The sequence below is a fragment of the Corythoichthys intestinalis genome, chromosome 9, assembly GCF_030265065.1.
Source record: "Corythoichthys intestinalis isolate RoL2023-P3 chromosome 9, ASM3026506v1, whole genome shotgun sequence".
NCBI lineage: Eukaryota > Metazoa > Chordata > Actinopteri > Syngnathiformes > Syngnathidae > Corythoichthys > Corythoichthys intestinalis.
This window is the reverse complement of record NC_080403.1, coordinates 26,470,204-26,497,551: the sequence shown is the minus strand read 5'-3', so window position 1 is coordinate 26,497,551 and position 27,348 is coordinate 26,470,204. Positions and strand designations below refer to the sequence as shown.

The window sequence follows — 27,348 nt, the reverse complement described above, 5'->3', positions numbered from 1 at the left end:
GTTTTAACATTAGTAGGGACGATACAACAGAATAATCTGTAAGTACACTTTTTAATCATCTAATTAAAATATGAACCTAATTAATTGATAGGCTAAATGATCAATGCAAAATAAATCTGCATTGACTTTCAATCGTATTGGTTCAGGTCCTACACCATTCCATTCACACCTTTGTTTTCAAAAACTACTAAAGTAATATTTTGAAGACTTCCAGAATGTCTGGATTTTATTAACAAATTTAAATTGGAATATTCGAACATAAATTATATTAACATACACAATGAATACAAACTTGTTAATAAGCTCTTAACAATCCTGAAATGCAAAAAATAAAACATTGTCTTAAGACCACTCAACATTGTCTGAATAAATAAAATATAACTGAAAAACCTTCTTATTCAGGGAACAACAAAAATAAATAAAAATAGAGCCTTCCTTCAGGGAGACCACTATTGATTTTGTCCACAAGCTCAGCCAAACATAACAAAAGAATGAAAGCTCTTTTGGGCTGCTTTAGGACCACATAAATAAAATAAAAATGAAAATTGGGGAGAAGGGGGGGCTTCCCTCAGCTAGACCACTATTGATTTTGTCCACAAGCACATCCAAACTCAAAATAAAATGAAAGCACTTTTGTGCTGCTTTAAGACCACATAAATGAAATAAAAATGAAAATTGGGGGAGAAGGGGGGTAAACCTCGGTTTACTATATTTCTCACGGTTTAATTAACATTAACAGTAGAAAAACACATACAGCAGACACTTCTCTCTCTCTCTAAGCAGCTTCGTACTCGACTTTTGCTGGTTAGCAAGTTCACAGTTTAATGTTATGCTAACTCTGATGCAGGTCGGACTTTCAGTAGCAAAATTACTGGTGTGTTCCCCACCTCCACAACATCGACGTCTTTTCACATTAGCTGCTGGCCGAAACAAATTTCTAATATCCCTCCTCTTCAAAGGGGGCAGAGAAGGCGGCATGTTGTGTGCGTGTGTGTGTGTGGGGGGGGGGGGTCAAGTCATCAGCGAATCAAATGTGCATTTAAGGAGGGAAGAAATGGACCGGCACATTCAGCAAGTGAAAAGGGTTAGGGTTTAAATAAATGTAAAGATAAATGTAAGTCGGAACATAATGCAGGCATGAAAATCTCTCACCTTTCGGCGAAATTCGCCGTTTTGAAGTCAAAAAGGGCGACCTACGTGAATTGCGTAGATCCGAGGAGAAATTCTTTTTGGGAGGGGGGGGGGGGGGTCGGGAGGTTTTATTTAATTATTATTATTATCATCATGTGATTAAGCTAGTACGTAAACTGAGCACTTAAGAACACAGTCAGCAAATCCTTCTAGATGCTTCGCTGACGAGAACCAATCATCGGCCCAAGGTGCGTTCCATTATTCCAAACGCGCGCACTCCTTACTGTACATGGAGTGCTCGGAGAGCCTTTGGTTGGCATTGCATAGCTGCGAAAACAAAAAGCAGGCCTTATCCACATCGGGGCAGACCAGAGCGCAGCATACACACTGTCACACTTGCCTGTATTTGCCAGCAGATTGAATTTGGTGAGTAATGGTTTCAACCGTTTTCATGTTTTGCGATATAAAAAAGTTACTGCCATTCGTTGCAGCTTGTGTTGAACACTGCCAGAGCTAGCCAAATCTCCCATGAAAAAAAATAGCTCCCGTTAAATTGTCGTCAAGCTTGTGTATTTAGCGGTAATATAAACGAAGAAACACACTGTTGAGTCAAATTAAGCGGCATTCTATCGGATGGAGGGGGCGCCTCACATCGCTCCCGTCGTCCGCCGGAGACGCGTTATTTTCGGCTTGGATTTGAGCTGACGGCCGGTATCGGCACAACAGCGGCCCGACGAGTGGTGGGAATGAGTCCTGCATCTTAAAGCTTTTCAGAAATACAGGGATCCCTCGTTTTTCGCGGTTAATGGGGACCAGAACCCGCCGCAATAAGTGAAAACCGCGAAGTAGCGCCCCAACTTATTTGATTGAATAATAAAGACACAAATGTCCTAGCCAAAATGTGGCCCAAACGCAAAACATTACTTAAATGGAAAAATTTGTTTCAATCAAGAAAAATAGTTTTCAAATGCTTTTTTTGTCTCAAATTTATTATTGCAATCAAAAACATTTTTTTTTTAATTGAAGCTACTTTTGGGGATTAAAAGTATATACTGTATTTTGATTGAAGCAACTTTGTTTTTGATAGAAGTAACTTTGTTTTTTGATTGAATAATAAAAACACAAATCTAACTCCATCGTTATTGAGTGAGAAAGAAATTAAGAAAGCTTTAAAACTAAAAGCCACCGGGGAGTCTGTTTGTTTTTTTTTTTAAATATTTATATTTCATTACATAGACATGCGTCGTAGGGAAGGGAGATTGAGGGATAAAAAAAGGAGTTAGATGAGGCTGCTAAAGGCAGTGGATACCTCATCAGCTGGGTGAATAGCAGACCTGGTAAGAACAAGTTTGCAAGGATAGTCGGGTATTAAATCCAATTATAAACACAATTACAATGTTATTTTTCTATAAGATTTTTATGTCATTGCTTTATTAATCATTAGGTGCTAGAGTTGTTAAGTATGGATAATAATGAAATAATAGTTTTAAGAAAACTGTGCTGTTGGTGGCTCAGTGACGATCTGATGTGGTTTGTTCTCAGGTGAACAAGTTGAGGAAGGAAGTTTTGATGCAGAGGTTGAAGGAAGAAAAGAGGCGGACTGACTGAGTCACAGCCAGAAAGTGTTGATGACAGTTTTGATTTCTATTCACTGTTGCCCCCTCCCAATTAAAGTATGTCACAGTCGCAGCCAATTATTATCTAAAGCTGGTTAAAATTTAAGTTATGTTTAAGGTGTATTAAATACTTGTTCATGTGCCCCTTTTGATCTACGAGCACCCACCCCTCCACCGGTCTCTGCATGGCCCTGCTGAAACACAGTGTGGGTCGACAGAGCTCAATATTTTGTTGGGGTGTACAATACAGTGTACTGGAACATATTTCCTCCACACCCTTCTCACCTTTTTAACCCCTGACCCATTTTCATGCCTGTTAAAGCTTTTCAGAAATACAGGGATCCCTCGTTTTTCGCGGTTAATGGGGACCAGAACCCGCCGCAATAAGTGAAAACCGCGAAGTAGCCCCCCCCCATTTTTTTGTGCGTGTTCAATGCATTTATTCAGATTTTACATTGGAAAAAAGATAAATATATGACATGTTTTTTCACTTTTTTCACCAAAGTATCATTTATAAATGGTTTTCAAGCACTTCAAAATGTAAGAATTATGCTAAGTTTTAAACATGTTACTGCCCCACTGAATTATTTTTAAACAAGAATAAAGTAGTAAGAAAATGCTTGGCTTTATTAAATGCTTCATAGTGAGTCTACTCAAACCCTCTCAGGCTTTGGTAAACGGTGATTGACACGTGTGCAAAGTTTTTCTTTTTATATATATTTCTTTGTTTGAAGCAACTTATTTGATTGAATAATAAAGACACAAATATCCTAGCCAAAATGTGGCCCAAACGCAAAACAACATTACTTCAATGGAAAAATTTGTTTCAATCAAGTAAAATAGTTTTCAAATGCTTTTTTTGTCTCAAATTTATTTTTGCAATCAAAAACAATTTTTTTAATTGAAGTGACTTTTTGGGGATTAAAAGTATATACTGTATTTTGATTGAAGCAACTTTGTTTTTGATAGAAGTAACTTTGTTTTTTGATTGAATAATAAAAACACGATTGAATAATAAAAACACAAATCTACCTCCATCGTTATTGAGAGAGAAATAAATTAAGAAAGCTTTAAAACTAAAAGCCACCGGGGAGTCTGTTTTTTTGTTTTTTTTAATATTTATATTTCATTACATAGACATGCCTCATAGGGAAGGGAGATTGAGGGATAAAAAAAGGAGTTAGATGAGGCTGCTAAAGGCAGTGGATACCTCATCAGCTGGGTGAATAGCAGACCTGGTAAGAACAAGTTTGCAAGCATAGTCGGGTATTAAATACAATTATAAACACAATTACAATGTTATGTTTCTTTAAGATTTTATGTCATTGCTTTATTAATCATTAGGTGCTAGAGTTGTTAAGTATGGATAATAATGAAATAATAGTTTTAAGAAAACTGTGCTGTTGGTGGCTCAGTGACCATCTAATGTGGTTTGTTCTCAGATGAACAAGTTGAGGAAGGAAGTTTTGATGCAGAGGTTGAGGGAAGAAAATAGGCAGACTGACTGAGTCAAAGCCAGAAAGTGTTAATGACAGTTTTGATTTCTATTCACTGTTGCCCCCTCCCAATTAAAGTATGTCACAGTCGCAGCCAATAATTATCTAAAGCTGGTTAAAATTGAAGTTATGTTGTTTTAAGGTGTATTAAATACTTGTTCATGTGCTCCTTTTGATCTACGAGCACCCGCCCCTCCACCGGTCTCTGCACGGCCCTGCTGAAACACAGTGTGGGTCGACAGAGCTCAATATTTTATTGGGGTGTACAGTGTACTGGAACATATTTCCTCCACACCCTTCTCACCTTTTTGACCCCTGACCCATTTTCATGCCTGATAATGAAAAAAAAAACACTTAATAGTGCTAGGGTCAATTCTATCCTTAGAACATATGGGAAGACAATCTAAAAAAATCTTAATTACCTGTATAACTGAACTTAATATATAATTCAAATAAGGTTGCTTAAAAGTTGGTGGGGACATTTTGGTCATCCTGGAAAGATGGTAGTGTTATGTCCCTACTGTCCCTATGAAACTTTACGCACTTGATGGCTTAGTACTCGCACTGCACTCAGTATTGAACTTAAACATGAGCTCCAGGGGACGTCACATTTCACCTTGTATCTCTCTAGTAAGCCTTCAGATATATGATTTTCAATTACGAACATTTTTAACTACCGTATTTAGCAGGATACGAAACAGGATTTGTGACCCAAGAAATATTTCAAAATATGAAAAGAAATACATAAAATGTATGTATTAAACTGTAAATTTTCTGTGCCAATTTAAATGATCAGTACAGCAAAATGAAAGAGACGGCAATGAATTTGGAATCATCTGTCAACACGTTTCATTCGTAGAAAGCCTTTCATGAGTATGAAACGTTATTATTCATCAAACAGCTCATCAGAATTCTGTCCATTTTGTTTTGATTGTAGCCCAGATTTGTTCCTGCTGGGGAATGAAAAATGTCTTCACCCTTTGATGAAAGTGTCCCGTTTCCAATTACACCTCTAGAAATGGACGGCTGATTGCCTCAATCTCTGCTTTTGGTGCAGGTGGAAATGGAACTCGGCTGCCGAGAGGCAAAGCTCAGTACAGAGGCGACAAGTTTGCAGGGTTCGTGAGCACCAGAATGCATGACGGCTGTCATCAGGGGGCTCATAGTCCCCCGCCCCCCTTCACTCCCCAAACTCCAGAGTGCTCTACTCTTCTGTGACTTCCAAGGTAGCTTGACACATTTGTGTTTTGGTGACAAGCTGCTGCTCACGAACTCACTTGATTGAAAACGAAGAGCTTGCAGCTTTATGAAATACGTTTAAGAGCCTGTGACATGATAAAAAAAATATTATTTTTTTAAAAATCTTAAACAGCATTATCATGTCATGACTATATACACCAATTTGGCAAAGGGCAGATGATGAGAAATTAGTCCTTTAATCTGCCTTTTAGCCCGCCTGTCATTATAGCACTCTAGTGCCTCAATCCGTGTGATGACGTCGGCAAAATAACGATTTCAGCTGATTTTGAATTCAGCCCAAAGGGGAAGATTCAGAACGAGGAAAATGTGACAGAGAGCAGCAAAATGTCATCATTGTCATTTTTACAGGATATTCTTTTCATCTAAGTATTTTTCCCCAATTGCTAAATAAATGGTATGGTCATGACAAATAACCAGTGTTGGGCACGTTACTTTAAAAAAGTAATTAGTTACATTACTCACTACAAAAATTAACTGAGTAACTGAATTACTCTATAGTAAAAGTAACTAGTTACCTGGGAAAGTAACTATTTCCGTTACTTTAAAAAGAACTTGTTGTATGTCAAAGAATTTGAAATTTTCTGAGCAGTATTCGAGTCAGTGGAATAGAGAAGAACAGACAGGTAGTTAACTTGTTAGGTGCTTCAGCAGATTTGAATTGCTTACCACAGATGTCGACAAATGCTTTGCCCCGGGATATAAATTACATACAGTATTACATGCAGGTTCTTTCCTTTGATTTCGACAAACTTGAAATAGTGTCTATATCTCCACCTCTTAAAGGACAAGTTTTCTTCTGAATGCTCTGCCATCCCGACCCTGTGCATCTGTTTTGTGTGTGTGTTTGTTCGCGGCACGCGCTGTTCCGGGTTGCTTGTGAAATCACCGGCTCTGATTGGCTTACCAAGACACATGACTCTAACTCTCAGCCAATCACAATCACTTCCATCGCATCTCTCGAGGGGCTGCGTTCAGGTAGGCCCGTGTCCCGACAATTCACGTCACCTTCAAAGCATCTGCCGTCCTCAAGATGGAAGCAGAATTATTGCTGGCTGACAGTGGGAGATGGGAACGAGGCTAGCATCAGGTGTAGCAAACACAGAAACGTTACCAAACTTTGGAAAGCATTGTCTAATTGAATGAGGAGGGACAAACAGCTTGGAGTCAGAAGTACGTGCGCTATTCTCAAACCTGAACGCACCCCAAGTCTTGGATGACAAATAAACAGAGCAGAGAGTCGACTCGACAGGGCTGGTAGTTTCTTCAATTTATTCAAAGTAAGTAACGCACCGCTTTTGACCGTCAGTAACGGTAACGGCGTTGTAACGGCGGAAAAAGTAATTAGTTAGATTACCCCGTTACTGAAAAAATAACGCCGTTACGTAACAGCGTTATTTATAACAGCGTTACTCCCAACACTGCAAATAACAGTCTTGTGCTAGATGGAATATGAAATATTAAAAATGCATTTATTCAATACGACAGGGCTAAATTACTGCATAATGGTCAAAACTGCCGACTTCTTAAACCTACCGAACAGTATTTTATGCCACCGGAGCTAGTCCGGCTTTTGTCATTTCCCTGCCCCGGCTTCAGAGACAGAGGAAAAAGCATAAAAAAAACAGGAGGCGTGAGAGCTAGGTGACGTGCTAACCGGACCCAACGGCTTTTCCAAGTCTTTTCCTCGCCTTTCGGATCACACAAAACTCTGCCGACTCATGACACACACGGCGGCGGGGTTGATTGTCTTCACCGATCGGCCAGCCCCTGGCATTCTGCTGCGGCACCGGCAGGCAGTGCTCGTCGCTGGGCACGCAGAGGGGAATGAACGCCGAAAATGGCGCATTCTCGGTGGACAAACCAGCCGACGTCGGAACGCGTGGTTGCCCGAGCCCAAGCTGAGTATAGTGCTCTCTAGGCGGGCACATGAAGAAGGCCAAGGGGGGGGGGGGTCGAATTCGCGACACAATCGAGAACTGGAGACGAGAGTGGGGGGCTCCCCGGGCACAAGCCGAGGATGGTGCTCTATAGGTGGGCACGCCTTTATCGCCCGACGACCATGGTGTGTGACCATGAACATGGTGAACAGGATCTTTTGGAAATCCAAAAAGCCTCACATCACTCTCCCTGGTGTAGCAACACAAGCCTGCAGCACATTTAACTGGGGTGACACAAAAAATATACGAATTAATCCGCAAAATCAACTGAATCCGCAGTCCTTCAGCATACGATAGTAATGGCTGTATTGTGAAAGTGATTAGTCCGCTGATGTCACATTCGCCTTCTTCCTTAATCCGAGAACGCTGCCGGAAGTCTCTCATTTTCGTAGCGCGGGATTTAAAAAATTGAATAAATATATCGATCGCTTCTACACGCATCCAAGCGGTCCATTTCATTCAGGATTATAAAATACTGCATGTAAAACGAAATAAACATGTTTTTTTTTTTTCTTTTTTTTTTTCATGGCTTTGTTAAAGCCTTTCCATTCATCCATTCATAAATTTAAAAAAAAAAAAAAAAGTATCTTAAATTGATCCCTGATGGACACCATGTTTCACCTTATTGTCTGTGATTAGCATTAAATCATTCCTTATCTTCCATTTTACGATTGATAATCAAATAAATAATAAAATTTGACCATCCATTTGTGAGATGGAAAATTATAGGCCCGAAATTCAAGTTTGTTCTACAATCCTATAACTCTCTGGTATGCATGAATTCATTGTTATATTTAGTTAGATTTTACAATACATATTTGACTTCAATTAACAACATTGGACCTAATATTGAACCTTGGAAGACAGCGACTTTCTCTTTACAGCTATGATGATTTTTGTTTTGCCAAATTGATTTAATAGAGTCTATAAATTATTTGAAATCTTATTAGTCACGTTCTTGCATGCCAATTCATCTTTAAACAAGGTTTCAAAATATGCAAATTATTGCCAAAATAGCAACCCATCAGATAATCCACGTCCCTCATGTGAAGTCCCATACAGACTCCCGCTTGGAATGTTAATGTTTTTAAATCCCCCCTGTGACTTCATGTTTTAATCGAGAAATGCAGATTAAAGGCACAAAGAACATTTCCTCTGATTGTAACATCCTGTTTATTTTTATTGCTGCCATCACATTCAGTGCTTGCATTCAATAACATTTGACTCAAACACAGTGATGTGCAAGAGTAATTTTTTTCTTATTATCTATCGAACTAGATTATCTATGTCATGTCCTTTTCAGCACTCTGGGAGTCTAAAATGTCATTACTCAACATGAAAAATCCTATACATTTTTAATGGACTACAGCAAAAAGAGAAAAGAATTCCAGCGATTTGGTGCATGAATGAATGCTGTGACTGCTGACACATTTGTACCAATAGATCCACTCTGTATATAAAAAATATATGTATATTAGGGTGTAACGGTACATGTATTTGTATTGAACCGTTTCAGTACGTGGTGCTCGGTTCGGAATGGAGGCGTACCGAACGAGTTTCTGACATAATGTAACCCTTACTTTTCGAGGCTGTGAGTCGATCGGGTTACAGTTTCTTTTGTGTAGATTATATTTACTCCGTCTTCTCTACTGTAATGAGGACCAACACGGTAGGACAGTATAACCCAGAAACGACAACATGGCTGCCGCGAGAATGCAGAAATCAGCCAATGCACACCAGCTGCAGTGCGGCCGCGTGTTAGACGCATCCCAGAAGCGGCTCAACACGACGCACGCGAAAAAAAACACCAGAGTTTATTATTTGACGCGACCCTCCTGCGTCAATACTACTACCGGTAGCTAGGATCGGGCAGACCAGAAGTCACTCGTGTAAAAATACGATGGATCCGGTCGATTTTCAAACTAATATGCAATCGTAACCCACGTTTTGAGTCCATCAGATCTCTTGAGTGGTAGATCGGGGCACAGTTGACTTGTCTTGGTTGATTTACTGCTGTCTTCTCTGCTATAATAATTAGTGTTGCACGATACCATTTTTTGGCCCCAATACCGATACCTGGCTGTGCAGTATCGGCCGATACCGATACCATACCGATACCACCCCGATTATATATATATATATATATTTTTTTCTTTTTTTCTTTTTTTTTCCCCAAAGATTGGATGTGATTTCATTGCTATCAAGGCTTTGTCAGGCTGTTGCTTACCTTTGCAAAATAGGAAAAAGACTAGTACAAAGTATAATACTAGCCCAACAGTAAGAAAGTAAAAATAAGTTCATAATAATAAACTCTGAATGAACTGAGTAAACTTTTTTTAAACCTCTCAAAGGCCAAACAGTGCAACTTTCATGAAATTATTGTCACATTCTGCTGCTGGTTAGATTGTGTTTTGTTGCTGGGCTGTTAGTTCCTGACGTTGCACCTGAATCCAATGCGGGCTCATCAACACAGCATTTAAGCACGGGTGAGCTCAGAGAAGGCTGCCGAAATATTTGCTTTGCTGATCGCCATTTGACAGTCTCGCTACATTTGCTTGTTACGCCCCTGCATTGGGTTTTTTCTGTTAGTGTGCTGCACTCGTTTGTAACCTCTACCCTGTGCAGGTATTTGAGTGTTTTTATTTTGGCTTTTTGGCTCGCTGCCTATCGTCTTAGTTAACCTTCGAGTTTGTAGTATTGAGGTCCGTCGACCTGCTGTCACGGACTCCTTTTGTTATTTCTACTATCCCGCGATCGCGTGTTATTTTTTGTTTGCAATCATTAAACCCTTGTACTTATCCCCCGCTTTTTGTCCGCTTCGAGGTCCAACCTTGTTTCCACATTTGCGGACGCTAACAATTATAAGTAATAATAATTGACCACAGCATCCCGTCTCTCTATTAGCCTCCTTTTTTCGGGAGGGAGGGGGGGGGTCCCTTATTTCTATTTCTGAAAGGTGGCAACCCTACTTTGGAAACAGTTCCCAAATTACTGCAGCATTTCTTTCAGTAAAAGACAATAAAAGTAAAGTAGACGTAGTGAACTGACCAGAGATTGTTGCACCTGTCCAGCGTCCTTCCTCTGGATAGCAGTCCTGCTCTTGCAGGCTCAAACTCGTTGTGTTCGTTCACGTTTCATCTTCACATGTTTTATCAGGTTCGAGGTATTGAAACTGGCCGATTTAACTCCACATCTCGAAACTTTCAGGCCGCAAATCTTGCACGCAGCCATTGATTTTAATTGACGAGATTTCTATTTTGAAATATTTCCCGACCGCCGCCATGTCGGCCATGTCATTGGTCAGAAGTGGCTATTGGCCCGTTCTCATTGGTCTGGAGCAGGCCAATAGCGGTAGCTGTTTGGTGTTCACGTGTCATCACACAACACAGAGACAAAGTTTAGTGAGCGCCAGGAGAAAAAAAAAAAGGCTGCGGTCAAATGTTATAATAATGGACCGGTAAATGGTATCGGCGCCGTCTTTGTTGGTACTCGCCGATACCGATACCACCATTTTGGGCGGGATCGGCGCCCCCTGCCGATACTAGTATCGGTATCGGTGCATCTTTAATAATAATAACCAACACAGCCCCGTGTTCAATACAAAACCATCCTACCACAACAAAACAAGCCGGAACTAATATTCACATAGGAGCTAAAGTTATATAACATAAAATATACAATATAATGATACTACATCACATTTGTAAAATATAAACACATAATAGAATAAATAATAGCCCATTTAAATAAAATAAATTGAAATGAGCTGAAACACCTGTAATCAAATAATAAGAATAACACACAGATCCTGCTTACACAATTAAATTTATTAATTTCTGTGTGGCGCTTTAACTTGAGAAAATCCACCAATAAAGCTTTTGAAAACCGTTCATAAGGGGAAAAAATGATTCATTGAGGCATTTCATTTGAAAAATACATGTTAAAATCTTTGTAATTGGGATTGCTTTTCTCTTTAGCACAGGACTTCTTTTTTCTTCTTTCTTTCAGAAAGAAAGCTGACCAATACGCGGGTTCTGAAAGTCAATTTGTTGTTGGATTATCTTTAAATACCCGCTACTTTTTGAGCAGAATTCTAGCTTTGTATAGGCTAATGTTCCTATTGTTGAAAGCCCAGAGGTGTGTCATAAACAACGAGCACATTTATATTTTCCATTTTGTTTTCTTACTGTACCGAAAATGAACCGAACCGTGACCTCAAAACCGAGGTACGTACCGAACCGAGATTATTGTGTACCGTTACACCCCTAATGTATATATAAAAAAAAACATGTTTCAAATATGATGCAAGATATACTTACTTAATACTTGAGAGAAACAATTGATGGGGAGTCATGTTAGGTTAGCAGAGGTTTCATCTTGTCTTTAGTACATCACCATCAAACATGAAAAATGATAGCTCTAGTGATCACAGTACCTCCAAATACTGTATGCATGATGCATTCATGTAATAAAAGTTGTGCAGCAGATCATTAGTGCTCCACTGAGCCACTGGCTAACACACTGAATTCCAATTTATCTGCAGGGCCTCGCAACGGGAATATAACCTGCTTTCCAAGTCGCCCATGTTCCTTTCCAACATTTGATAATGTTGTGCATAATGTTGTCGCAGAATGGAATGAAAGAGGAGGAATTTCTAAGAAGGTGCTCTGTCTGTGTCGAGTTGACGACGTGGAGGATAATGGATTCTTGGGAAGGAAACAAGCGACATGACCGCCAAACCGCATGTTGGTGGTGAAGAAGACGTGCAAAGAAGAGAGCAGAGGATTCATTAAAGTGCCTCGGCAGCAGTGTAAGCGAGGAATAATAAGCCTGGCCTGGAGGTGCACTTGGAAGACATTTTTTTATCAAAAGGGATGTTTGAGAACACGGCGGAATACCAAACAGCAGAGGTAAACATCCATCACTGACTTAAATTACAGTTATTCTGGGTCATGTTGGTACAGTTCTCGAAATTATTTGTTCACTCTTCACTTCGCTGTGCTACTTTTGCACATTTAAAAGCAGCTTCCCATTTATCTGAACAAGTTTCTATAGGTTTCCTTCTATTTCCATTGCTGATGTCTAATTGATGAATTTCACCCTGCGACATTTTAATGAACCACATTTAAAGGGAATGAGAGGAGCCTCATTGCGTCTGTTGAGCATTGCATTGGGCATGAAAATAGAGCCTTGGTTGGAAAAAAACAAACAAACAAATTAAAATCGCTGGCATAAGAAGTAGGAAGACAAAATGCAACATAAGAGAAGACAACAAATTCTTAACTCATACACTGCTATTGGCAGAAATAGATGTTCAATCCATTATGAACAACAGATTGAACATCCTACACCGTCAATGGCAGCGAATAATATAATTTTGGAGTTTGGGGGAAAACATTTTCTTCTTCACTAATGGAACAAAACTGACTTGTAAAGCGATAAATTTGATGCGAGAGTAACTTGTATTTGTGAAAACAAAAAATTTTACAAGTAGAAAAATAACCTTATAGAGGTAAATTAGCACTAAAGTAATTTGTAGTTGTAAAACATATAACTTGTATCAGAAATTGTATTTGTAGCAAAAATGACTTGTATTTGTAGAAAACAGATCTACAGAAACAGTGGCGGAACAAATGTGAAAAAGACCTTGGTGCAATGAGCATAAACGGGACCCCCGAGTGGCTCGTCCAACGGAGGGGTGCTAATGGACATATTTTCGTGGGACCCTCAAGACGGTCATCTGGGGTGAGGGGGTATGTTCAAGTGGGAATTTTTTGCGGGCCCCCCTCCAGACAACCTGTCTGGCAGATATATAGTGAGGAGCTGAAGTATTTGCACCCCTTTCGATATTGCAAGTTCATGCACTTAGAAAATAGGTAGAGGTCTGAAATTTCAGTCATAAATGCATTTCCACATATACAGACATAATTTATTTTAAAAAATCCAAAACTCACATTGTATGATTTTTCAATAATTTATTTGTAATTTACTGGGGTTCATAAGTATTTGTACCCCTGAGAAAATCAGTGCTAATATTTAGTGCAATAGCCTTTGTTTGCAATTAGAGAGGTCAGACGCTTTCTGTAGTTCTTCACTAGGTTTTCACATATTCCTCTACACAAATCTTCTCTAGATCTGTCAGGTTTTGGGACTGTTGTTGAGAGACACAAAATTTTAGCTCCATGCAAAGATTTTCTACTGGATTGAGGTCTGGGGACTGGCTAGGCCACTCCAGAACCTTGATAGGCTTTTTTTTCATTGTCATGTTGGAAGATCCAGCCACGACTCATCTTCAAGCCTCTGACTGAGGGAAGGAGGTTGTGGCTCAAAATCTGACGATACATTTGACCATTCATCCTCTGCTTTATACAGTACAGTCATCCTGTCCCCTTTGCCGAAAAGCAGCCCAAAAGTATGAGGTTTCAACCCACATACTTCACAGTGGGGATGGTGGTCTTGGGATTGTACTCATCCTTCTTTTTCCTCCACACACGACGAGTAAAGCCTGCACCAAAAAGTTCTACTTTGGTCTCATCTCTACCATATGACTGTCTCCCATGACCCCTCTGCATCATTCAGATGGTCCCTGGCAAAGTTCAGACGGGCCTGCATATACATGTACTGGCTTCAACAGGCGAAGCTTCTGAGCAATGCATGATTTTAAACCATTGCACTGTACTGTACTGACAGACACCTTTGAAACTGTTAATCTAGCTCTCTTCAGGTCATTGACCAGCTCCTGTCGTGTAGTTCTAGGCTCAGCCCTCACTTTTTTTCATCATGAGTGATTCCCTCAAGGAGAGATTGTACATGGAGCCCCAGTCCGAGGTAGGTTATGAGTTATGTTTAGCCTTTTCCATTTTCAAACAATTGCTGCAACTGTTGATTTATTCTCACCAAGCTGTTTTCCAATTGTACAACAGCATTTTCCAGCTTTGTGGAGCTACTTATTGCTGATTCTTAAGGGTGCAAATACTTGTGAACCCCAGTAATTTACAAATAAATTATTTAAAAATCATACAATGTAATTTCTGGATTTTTTTTTAGATTATGTCTCTATGAAATGAAATGCATCTATGATTGAAATTTCAGACCTCTACCTATTTTCTAAGTGGGTGAACTTGCAAAATCATCTATCATTGAAATTTCAGACCTTTTCCTATTTTCTAAGTGGGTGAACTTGCAAAATCATGAAGGGAATTGTCACCTTTCTCGTACACACCATATAACTGTTTGCATTACTCTAACACACTTAATATAATCAATCAGGGAATAGTATCGTTTCTCATATTTACTATAGGACTGTTTGTATTACTCTAACACACCTAATATAAAATAAATAGCACTTATACAATAGTTTAATGAAAAGAAGCGGAATAGAGGGCATAAAAGATACACAACGCCATTTTATCATAAAAGCCCAACGTGCATCATGAGCAAGATTGACGCACCAACTCCCGCAATCAGTTCTCCCGGGCACTCCAGGACAAAGAGCAGGGCGTTCTGTCCTAAAACAAGTAGCATCGGAGAACGCCCGATATCCAACTGATAACACAACTGACAAGACTCCAAGGACGCTGAGGAGGCACAATCTACATCTTCGTTGTCCAGACAATGGTAACTTCCAAATCCTCCTGTCCAATCAACAAAAGATAATAATCCCACACACACCCTTTTTCTTCCTTCTTCACACCCTTCTCCCTGCCCACAGCCTACCCCTGCGAGCGCTTTCAAAAGACTGATTATTTAGATAACAACTGTCGCTTCTCGGGAACATTTCTATGTAGCCGTTGTTTTGCCCTGGATCCAGCATTGTCTCTCCGTCGTCTGTTTTTGCCTTGTTTTTGACCATTGTCGACGACAATTGTCAACTTGTTTTCGGTGGGCCTTCTATAAACCGTTCAAAATGGAGTCAGTATAAAGAGTTAACACCGGGGTGAACACGCGGGATTGGCCTCTCCCGGCCGACTTGCGGGAGCGGTACCAGCGGAACACCATTTCGTTCGGCTGTCGCTGTTTCCGTGGCTTGGCCGGGGGGCCGAATTCCTTCACTCACAAGAGACGCAAATAATTCTGCTCTTCACTGTATTTTAACACTATAGTACAGCTCCACACATCATCTTGCCTTTCTGTTTGACTCCCCTTGCCCCACCACGCCCACTTTACGCCCTCAAACCGGGCCCTTTATAGGCCCGGGCCCAGGTGCAGTTACACCCCAGCACCCCCTAAGTTTCGCCCCTGTGTTAAAACTATTACTTGTCGTCGAAATATGTCACTCAAGTGACACATTTATTTTGTCTAACTACAAGTAGTTTTGGCTACAACCACCAATTTTTTGTTGTTGTTGTTGACTATTACAAATTACTTTTGCATCAAATTTAGCACAGTCTTCTTAGATATTTAGGCAATTATTATAAACCATTTTGGGAGAGCATCAATGACTCGATTTTTCACTGTTCGTCGCAGGTACAGTGTTTAACTTCTCTTTGTACTTTTATTCCACTTCAATATACCCATTTTCAAATGAAGACATTGCCTGTTTTTTTTTTGTTTTTTTTTTCAATGATTTTTTTTTCTGGTTCCACTCTACTTAGCAATATATATCAGCCCTTGGCACGGCGCCATTCTCCTTTAGCATTGCTCCTTAAATGGAACTCGTCTGCCTGATTATTGCACTATAGCACAGCTCTGCAGCCAGCATGAAATATTCATTCCATTCATATTCAGCCCCTTGTTTGCTCTCTTATTCCATCACAAAGCATTAGGCCACCCTTCACTTAGCGAGACCCCCAGAATTGATTGAATAAAAAAAGTTAGGAAGTCATGACAGTTATAATCATTGGGGAAAGATAAAATAAATCCAAACTATGAATTTGCAGAGAAATGGGGGCGGAAAAAAAAAACATTCGTGTGTGATGGCAGAAGGCTGCCAAGCAGGCTTAAAAAGGTGGTGATTTGTGATGACAGTCAACCCCGTTGCGTCTCTTCGGGGGCGGAGCAGATGCGCACAGCTGCTCGACTAAAGTGCGAGCCAAATCCGCACGTGTCATTAGCATCAATTAAGTGGAGGTGTGTGCCATTACAGGGATGAGTGGCTGTCAGAGTGGTAGAAATCTATATTTTTGTTGTTAGTCTTGTAACTCTCCTAAATAAATAAATAATAATACACCCATTTAAAAATTGAATTTTACGTTTACTTTGGTTATTTTTGTCTGGCATTAAAATTTGTTTGGTGTTTCACATTTACCCCTTAAGCCCTACATTTTTTTCTGCTGGGCAAAAAAAAAAAAATCTGCGCTGATTCTGTGCAGCTTTTTGGTCGGGGACATTTAATACTTTTATTGGTTATTTTTAATGTTAAAGCGGAAGTTTTGAATTTTTGACATTATGCTTAATCTTTGAATTAGCGGTGGTTTAATCATTTGGTGGAGTTGATTTCAACAAATTCCATGCAGTTTGTAAGTTATTTGTTACTTCCAGGGCTCCGGAGTGGCGAAGTTAGCGTGGGTCAATGGTCCTTTCCAGGCATGCCATTAAAAAAACGATACAGATCTACGAGCAGATCTAACATATTCAAATAAATTCAAAGTGTAGATCATTGATCCAAAACACCCATGTGGCCAAAACATTGTCACACCAAACTGCCGTAATTCATTTCATTCTGCAGGACTATTTTTTTTTTTAGAGGCGGGAAGTCGGACTTATCCCACTCGGATGTTAACAGTTGCAACCTCAAATACAAGCGTTCCAAGCGAATGTAAACAGCAAAGATGACTGTTCGTGACAAGCGTTTTTTTTTTTTTTTTTTTTGGCCATCAAAGGACATTTTGATCTCCAGCAAACCTGCCTTCTCGTAAGCGATCAAATAGTTGAGGCGTTCCAATAATATTTTTCCAGATCGGATGTTGGAATCTCTGACCTTCTACCTTCCTTGAATGCAGCATCAGTCTGCTGAGTTAACTGATGGCCAGCAACATGGCAAAATAGAGGCTGTGGAAACAGACAGAAGAAATGGGCAAGGCAAAGTTTCCACAAATTCCCTATGAAGAATGATGAACAATATAAAGTGGTTACTTGCTGCTGAGTGCGACGTAAAAAAAAAATCAGCGGTGATAAAAAAAAACAATGTGATATCCCTCTGATCTGCTCCTCTGCAGAGCTGTTGGATTACAAATGTTGCTGTTCATACCAGAGGTTGCACTAGACTTTTTCGTTGTCTGTCATTTTGACTGACAGGGTCATAAAAATCCGGTCATAAACTATTTTTACCCGTCACTTAAATTTTTAAAATGATAATAATGACATTTTCAATAGTATTTAGTTTTCATTCATTTATTAATTAATATTCTGTCCGAACAAGCTTAACAGAGAATCCACTCCGTGCCATCACACATCAAGCAGATGAATATGTAACTTTTTCTCCACAGTGACAAAAACAGCTGACTGTGGCCCCAGTAGGTAGGCTACATATGGAACAATGAAATTAACAGTTCACCTGCTGTGGCCTGAACGCAGTCTCACACCTTCCTCCTGGTGCGCATGGACTTGAATTGCATGCCCGCTTGTGCAGTCCCTATTTTTTCACCTCTTTTATCAACACCATCGTCGTTTTGGGGCTTTTTGAAGAAACTTCGGACACTCAGTTGCCTTGACATTTTTCCAAGTAAGGCCAACGACGTCATGCATCAAGAGAAAATAGCTAATTAATATGCTAACTCGCCACCCTGTGGTGTGGGGTGTGAATTGCAACCTGTCAAAATGACAGATGGACTTCAGTTTTTTCCGTCACCGTTTTAAAAAACCGGTCAAAGACGGAAAATATTCGGTTAACGCGACCCCTGGTTCATACTGCAATTATTGACATGCAAAGGTATGTTTTATAACTTTATCCCGAAAACATAGCCAACACTATTGATTGCATGGGTCATCGAAGATTTTCATGCGTGCATTTGTTGTTTTTTATTGGCATGCTAAATCAGGCCAATTGACTCGCTCTAGCTTAGCCCTGAAACTAAAAAATAACTAACAAACCACATGGAATTACCACACCGACTAATTAAACCTTAGTTACAGTAACTCAAAGATTAAGCCTGATGTAAACAAAATTCTGAACTTCCCCTTTAATGTTAAAGTGTTTTAATGAGAAATGAGCACTTTACGTTATCTTTTTAGAAGTTGCGTTTGGTCAGCCATTTGCAAAGAGCCAAAAATAGCAAAGAGGGCATGCCAAACCTCATGATTTGATTTCGATGGGTAAAGTTTCATCCAATCATCTCCTAGAAGGGGCGATAGGAACTAAGTTCAGTGTATTCATTGCTTTAGAGACGCGAACACGTCATGTCCTTCAGCAGCGTGCTTAGGTCCGAAAGGGTTAACTTGAAAATAATAGACGTCATCTTGACACTGACGCTGCTCGACGATCACTCGCTTCCATGTTCTCCCAGTCAATTCCCAGGATTGGAAGTCTGGTGCCGTCAATGGCAGCCGATGACTTTAAAGGGGAGAATCTATGCCAAAAAAATGTGAATTTGAGAAGGAGCACAGTGAGCTCCATGTCGCTTTTCCAAAAGTCATTTCATGGATCACTGAGGTGGCAAAGGGAATATTTGCCTTCTCTCTCTCCGATAGGGGGCCAGAGCATCAAGCTAAAGCTCAATGTCATTTTAGGAAAGACTTTTCTCCTCTGGAAAACACTTAACTCGTAATACCTGTCGTCAGCTCTACAGCACAGCAGACAAATCTTTGTGCATGACACTTGTACAGCTACCGTGACAGGACTGGTGTCATGTCAGTGTTATGTTGCAAGAGTTAAGCCAACATTAGCTGTTGATCAGCAAGTCATATAGTTGTGCTTCGAAGTTGATGTGATCTGCCAGAAATAGATAAGGAAATCATCCATTCCAGGAGCTGGGTGTCAAGCCTGAGTTATACTCCCGCGTTGCGGTGACGGCGTAGCGACTACGGCGTCATTCGACATTCGATAGTTCTGCGGTGAGGGAACGCGTTGCTCTGTAATTCACCGCCAAGCCACTAGAGGGATGTGGCGTTATGTTTGTACGGTTTTGGGGCATGCTTTTTTACTTCCGCTAGTCGGAGAAAAAATAAACAATGCAAGATGGAACTCTTGAAAGTAAATATTCTGCTCATCAACACTGAATAAATATGGAACATACAAATGTTGACGGGCAGGCGACGCAGAAGACGGTTTCGAGGCGGTCTGGCCGACTTTTGATGCCGCACAGAGAGTTTTAGACTCGGGTGGAGAGAGCTAGCTGTGGCGGCTAGCTTCAAACTGGCGTCGAGCACTGCGTTCAAGGTCTGCAAAGCCCTCCAGCCTGATTTGTTTGCCGTGTCCTACAACCAGCCAGTGGGAAGCCATAGCAGATTTCTGGCGTCTAGGGAACTTCCCAAACTGCGTTGGGAGGCTTGATTTTAAGGTTATCATAAAAAGCACCGAGGCACTCTCAATCAGTGATGATGTATTGTGTGTGTGTGAACTGTCTGTTATTGAAAATTAAAGATCAAAACAACTCTTTTGACACCAAATCTGTGCTTTATTCTTCATATACTTGAAACATATGTACACAGTAAATTATGAAGTGCACCAACCAAAAATACGACATAAAGTGATAAAAAGTTGGCAGTTTTTGGCCGACTGGGTCACCGCTTCGTGTGGCCACTCGATTCCGACCACCCACGTCTCGGTGGTTCTTCCATTTATTTATTTTTTCGACCGCCGACCTTGCCATTTGGCAATCACAATAATAATTTCTTGACGAGACTTGCTCTTCGATGATACTCCCGTCGGCTTGGTCCATTTTTGCGTGTAGAAAACAATGTTTGATTCTATTGTACAATGGCGGTGTTTTCGCGGTAAACCGGAAACAACAGTCTGAGCGGACCAATCACAGTCCGTTTTCGCTACGTCATACGCGTCTACGCGACACGAAGGTTACAAAAATCGAAAGGTGCGCGTCAGGCTACGGCGTAGGGTCGTAACTCGATTCTTCCTTGACGGCGTAGGTCTGACGCGGAAGTATAACTCAGGCTTCACTGTACAGGCACTATTTTTGGACCTAATCCCTTTTTTTTCAAGTAAAGTAAATATTTTGTCTGTGTGATATTAAATAAACAAATACTGTACATTCTTTAATTTACATTAATCACAAGGAGCCCCCATTTTGTTGAACACCGCCCTCTGCTGTCAAATAAAATTGACTTCACACTGGCTCCGACGGGGATGTCACGTGACTAAACCAAGACCCTTGATGGTTTGAACCCAAAACACCATTATGTCATCAACCCATAGTAACAAATTGTCCCAATCTATGACCTCTAGGCAAATTCTAGTTTTCACAGTCTAGGAAGTAAATGTCAGCTGACATAGTCAAGACAATTTTCTGTCCGTGAACAGTGTGTGTGCACGTGCGTTTCCTGAACATAGCAGAAGGTCACTCACAGGTCACGAAAACAGACTCCCATTCAGAGACGTTCACATTATCCGACAGCAAATGTCCAAACATTGTGTTAATGCTTTCCGCACACACACACATAAAAAAATGTCCTCACATGCTGTCCCGCATTGAGTAGATTATCACTTTGTCCAGCCCTTTTTTTGGATCATTAAGCAGCAACTAGTGTGCATTGCGGTGCAAAGAAATGTCAAATCCAGTCACCTATAAACAAAATAGCAGACACTGAATAGCAACTAAGCATATTTAAATTCATGAAATTGTTCGTTTGAGCTACAATAAAGTTAACTCAAATCAAAGTAACTACATTCCTGGAATCACATGGGTGGTTGGTATTGCCCTTTCGATAAATCTTTTTGGTCACCCACACACAGCCAGTCTAGCATTAAAACTCATTTTAAAAGCCACTTTAAAGGCACTTTTAAGGTCATCATAGGGGTGGGCGATATGGCCTTAAACATGTATCACGATAAATGGAGCAGATTTATCTCGATAACGATAAATGACGATAAAGTCGTCCAAGCGGACTGTTATATAATTTGAAAATCTGAATCAATGCATGAAATACAGATTAACAGTTTCTTGTTGATTTAGTTACCAGCATTCAATTTGATATATTTAACAAATGTACATGCAGTCTAGACATTAGGTTTATACAAATGAATTGTAAACAATAAGAATTCAAGTATGAGCATTTATAACAGAGTGTATGGCTTGAACAATGTACATTGTCAAAATCGATATGCCTGTGCAAACATGTCATTGTAACACAAATGACTTGCAGCTCGAACAGTACACTTCAAAAAGACAATTTATTGTTAATGGCTGCTGTGACATAATTATTCAATACAAGTGTTTACTTTATGGTTTCAGGGTCTCCCCCCCCCCCAGTACATTTTTAAATAAATGCACACATACATGAACCCCCAAACAGACAGACAGACAGACAGACACACATTAAAGCTATATTGATCTTCTGCAAATGAAACACTTAAGATTTTATGATAGCAATAATGACACAGAATTAAACACATACAGAAAAATAGCTGGGGCCATTTGTGCTTTATGCTGAATGCTTTACCATCACAAAAGCTATCAGAGAAATCACACACAGTCAGATACAAAATAACGCGACATAGTAATTGCTAGATGCAGTCCATGCCCAATCCACTCATTAAATTCAGCCGTTTCGACAAGGTTAGAGCCGCTATCCGACTCCATCACGTTCATTTGTAGCGTTAGCCGCTAGCGGCCGCTAGCGTTAGCGGCTAGCGTTAGCCTGTGGCCTGGCTACCGGTAGAAAGCACTGAAAGCACCATCTCCGGAAATTGTGAGAACAAGGGAGGACAGCTGGTGAAAGCCCGTCTGGATGCCACCAAGAGTCTATTAAATGTCGGGTGAAAGTTTGGCGAACCTCCCTTAAGCCACACTCCATCACGTTTTGCTTGTAGCATTAGCTGCTAGCGTTAGCTTACCGGGCTTCTGTTTGATTGGCTTCCTGATGATCACGTGACTCCCTACGTAAGTACATTCACTGCTTTCTTAAAGGGGAATGAGCATAGACGAACAACACAGAGTCAAAGCGGGATGAAAAGACTATTTTCTTGTTTTATTAATTTACCGAATTTACCGACATGGTCAGAATTACGTCGGTCATCGTGAAGAATTTCGGTGACGGTAAATTTTCGGTTTACCGCCCAGCTCTAGGTCATCACATTCCTTTTTCTGCCCATTGTAGACCACAGAGACAATATTTATAGGTACAGTATGTAAACAATATATATTTGATGTTAGTGCTGTCAAAATTAAAGTTTATATCCTCTCTTTGGCCCTTATTTAACTCATTGGCTGCCATTGACAGTGCTTGACGTCCTATCCATTTTGATTGAAAGATGCTGGCAGCGAATGGTCATTGCAAAAACTTTAATTTTTATTGTGAAAAATAATTTAAAAAAAAAAAAAAAAAAAACTTTTAAATTTTACCAATGCAGATGCTAAAATGTAACTTATTTTTGATTTACACATAGCCACCATTCTCCTGACCATGCAATGTATTTGTAATGTGATGTCCATATTTTTTTAATTATCAAAAATAATCACTTTACCTTTAAAAGTTAACTTATATCCAGAGTCAAGGCAATAACTGTGACAACACTAACGGTTATGTATGTGCAGTCCACCCATCTATGCCAGCAACATATAGTTAAAGGTAAAACCATGGTTGTTTTTGGCAGCCATTTTAATTTTAATCTTTGTCTTAGTCGTTTGGACGAAAATACTTATTAGTCTTAGTCAAATTTTAGTCTTTTCAAAATGTGTTCCCATCTAGTTTTAGTCAACAATTCTCGATGTTTCTCAATGTCTGTCAAACACTGAGGGTCATTGAGAAACATCGTCTATAGAGTTCAAAAGTTTTAGTCCATGAATAAATAACATAGTGCTGCAACTCGAGTATTCGATTTGAAATAAAAGATTTGAATTAAATTTTGCTGCTTATTCGTTTAATTAAAGTGGCGTTGTAATGGTTTATTTTGAAAGTGTTTGCATTTAGTTTTATTGATTTGGGTAGATACACTGCCCTCTAGCCTGCCTCATTTCACATGGCTGAATCCAGCTGCTCCCTGTTAAGACCAACATAAGCAAAGTTTTTGTTTGAGCTAATTTTTTTTAATGCGTTCGTAATTTAGTTTATAGGTATATTTAGCCGGTTTTTGTGGGAATATGTGTCTGAACCATATGTTAAAAGCATTGTTAAAAATAAAAAAAAAAAGTTTGCATTTTTTAGCATTTAAGCTAGTGTACTTTTGCTATGTAAGTTAGCCATTTGTTTTTTGTTGTACATAAATCCTCATTCATTCATTTTTTTCTACTGTTTGAGGCTCAGCTCAGGTTTTTTTTTTTTTTTTTTTTTTTTTTTGTTCCTTATCCGATTACTCGATTATTTGAACTAACTTGTTCATCGATTAATCGACTACTAAAATAATGGATAGCTGTGGCCCTAATTAATAAAAGGTTTCCAAAAATTTCAAATAATACAAGGACATCAACATCTTAATGATAATAATACACACTTAGCAGAAAAACAGTACATTATTTGCAATTAATTAAACTCACCTGGACGCCAGGAACTATATGTAAAATGTTTTCCAAGAGTTGAAGAAGACACCGGGTTACCACGCTAAATGCTAATTCTAACATGAACGCTATGCCAACGCTACATAATATAAATATATATTATCATATATAGAAGGCCCACCGAATATAAGACGGGGTTTTTTGCATTAAAATAAGATTGAAAAAGAGGGGATCGTCTTGTCTTCGCGGTCTAGACATTATACCCATTCACGACGCTAGATGACGCCTGATATCATTGAAGCGATGTTCTGTCATGACAGCTCTCAGCTACTAGTTTAACCAGTTTGCATTATTTTTTGCAATATTTTTCCCTATTCAGATTTGTTTCAAGACTACAGTTACAGTTAAACTTCACTTAGATAGTTAATGCAGTTATTGCAATTTTGTTGTTTTATCAGAATAGAATGGTTTATTTACATTTCAAAAACCAGAAGCCACTCATTTACGAATGTGATTGCACTTTAGTTTACATATTTAAATGTTCAGATATTAAGATTTGAATGAGGCAAAATAACATGCGTTTTCTCTCAAATATATTGTCATAATTATTTGTTCCAGATGTACTGTAATTATTTTCTGTATAAAAATTAATTTGGTGTTCAAAAAGTCTTTTTTCAAACTTGTGTCTTGAAAAATAGGGGGTCGTCTTATCATCAGGGCCGTCTTATATTCGGGCCAATACGGTACATATTATTTCTAGAGCACTTTTCAAGCCACACAAAGAAGCTTGAATGTATTGAATATGTTAGTTTAGTGTGTGATGATCACTCAGAACATACCTTTAAAGGCTAAAGCAACATGACATAGCCAAGATAAGAAAACAAACTTACCAAGCAGCACCTGACACATAGGTTTCACAAAAGGAGCCTGGAATGGGCACACGCTTAAGCCTGTGTGTGGGGCGGGGGGATCAGGGGGAGGTGCAGCACATCACATGAGTGACACAACCAAACACTGCTAAATGTGTTCTAACTACACATACAATAAGAACATATCAAACTGTGACATACTACTGTGAATTAATGACGGAAACTATGACTAATTTTCATCTCGATCTAGTGTCATCAGACGACAACTGGCATCTCCCAAGACATGTTTTCAACACGTCATCAAAAACTGTTCGTTGACAAAATATTTTCATTATTGTCATCGTTGACGAAAACAACACTGGGCAAAACAATTTAATGCATTTCCACCTGATGACAGACAGCACAACTGCATCCACTTGTTGCCATCTTTACAAAAGAAACAGCATTGTAGCAGCTCAGCATTCCCAGATTTTACACAGACTAAGTCAATTTGGGGCAAGAAAAATGTTATTTCAGTATACTATTTGATGAAAACATCTGCTTTGGCCCTTAAAGATTGTATAAAAACAATCTCACAAATTTCATAGAGATAATACTGTTTCCTTTTACTAATTCAAAATCATAACAAACTGCTTTAAGTTCAAGTCTATGGCAAACTACAAGCCCTGTAGCCAACGGATTGTGCACAAAAAACTCAATGTCTGGTCAGAAGTGTACTATTGCAAAGAAAAAGACAGCAGCTTTGACATTCAAGAAAGGTGATGGGGCCAGACTGCCTGGTGCGCTGCAAGGTCATATTAATTGCATGTGGCCTGCGGGGTGGCCAGACACACACAAACACACCATAAAAAGGGCTCTGCATGTCATCATTGAGAGACACACACATACACAAGCAATGAGCTATAGAAAATTCTCAAAGACCTCATGGGTGCAAAAAATATGGCAAGTTGGAGAACATATTATAGTTACTGTCCTCTGTCAAAGTTCCCTTTTGCAAGGCATTGAAAATAAATCAATAGAAGTAGAAATTGACGAGAGTAAGAGGGGACTGAATTTCCCAAGGGCGCCAGTAAAGTGTGCATTAATATTCCTCTGAATTGATATATTGATAATTAAGTGGCACCACCATTGTGTGCTTGGATTATTCGCCCCAAAAGTTGATAGATGAAGGCTACAACATTGTTCCATTCATAACAATATTAGGTTACACTATACATGATTCTCTGCACCATGCTTCTAACTGCAGTTCAGTTCAGTTGAGAGTGAAAGTGAAAAAAAAAATGTAGTCTTGCAGTTATATTTTACAATTTGCTTGTGGATTTCATTCCGTTTGAGGAAAGAAAAAGCATAGAAAGAAGAGAAAAAGTTATCTTCTTTTACCTTGCAAATAGAAGATGCTCTGCCTGGATACCCCCAGCTAAGCGACAGCGACAAGGAACAAAACAATGGTTTGAGTAGTAGAAGAAGAGAAGGCGATGCGATTGTGTAGAGATGAGAGGAAGAAGAGTGCGGGAAAAGCGCCAACGTGAGCTGCAGCGTGCAGGAGGAGGAGGAGGGCGGATGCTCTTGCAGGTCGGCTACTCAGCCCGATTGCGATGCTCTGGTCCCTCTCCAACCCCACCCCCTTTTAGAAATGGTCATGTGAGTGCCATGTGATCAGTGAGCATGGAATGACATCCACCCCCTTACGACAGTGCATTAATTACACGGCACAATCTCGGGAGAATAGGCGCTGTAGATTTACAATGTTAGTGGTAGTTTCAGGAAGATTAAGGGAGACTTTTTTTTTTTTAGATTTAAGAACTAGGCTTGTTGTCACTTCATTAGTTTTCTGTTTGTTTAGTGTAATTACTGTACTTGAGTTGAGCAGCGTTTGTGAGTTAGTTGATCAGTTTGTCAAAATGACAGCGAGTAGGTCGTTTGGTCAAGCATTTGGTCACTGGCTTGGCCAGTCAGTCATCCTGTCAGTCATTTGTTAGTCATGCTTTCACTCAGTCTGCAAATCAGTGAGTCAGTTGGGTAGTTTGTCAGTCAGCAAGTCAATGAGTAAGTCCCTCAATCAGTATATAGTCAGTTGCAAAGGCAGTTTGTTGTTTTCTTGGTAAGACTTAAATCCGTCAATCAGTCATGCTGACAATTCATGTTTTATAATGTTGTGTTAGAGCACACTGTCTGTGATCAAGACTTGCCCCAAACCAGAATTCGCCGAAACCAAGATGAGCCTAAAAATGTTTTGGACTTGAGACCAAGATAAACCGAGAACCTGAAACGGCCAAGATTTTAAAAATCAGTCGTTTGCAGAGGTGGTGGAAGATTAGTAACACAATAATTGAAGGTATTTGTTGTTATATATTGAATTAATGAAGATAAAGAATTGATCAATGGTGGTCATAACAGTTCTTGGCAGAAAATCCAGAGTGCGGGAACCTAGCCTGTCAGAGACAGAGATGAGACCAAGACCTTTAAAATGACTGGTCGAGACTAGGCTTTAG

At 39.6% G+C, this 27,348-nt stretch overlaps 1 protein-coding gene across 2 annotated transcripts in view; it reads right to left on the bottom strand.

The window, feature by feature from the left end:
• The window catches only part of rap1gapb (RAP1 GTPase activating protein b), a 208,969-nt gene extending 182,560 nt beyond the window's left edge, over positions 1-26,409 (bottom strand). For both annotated transcript variants that reach the window (XM_057846171.1, XM_057846172.1), the window contains exon 1: positions 26,237-26,409. The gene's annotated coding sequence lies outside the window, so the exon portion shown is untranslated. The remainder of the gene's footprint in view (positions 1-26,236) is intronic.
• Positions 26,410-27,348: the final 939 nt, after the last annotated feature.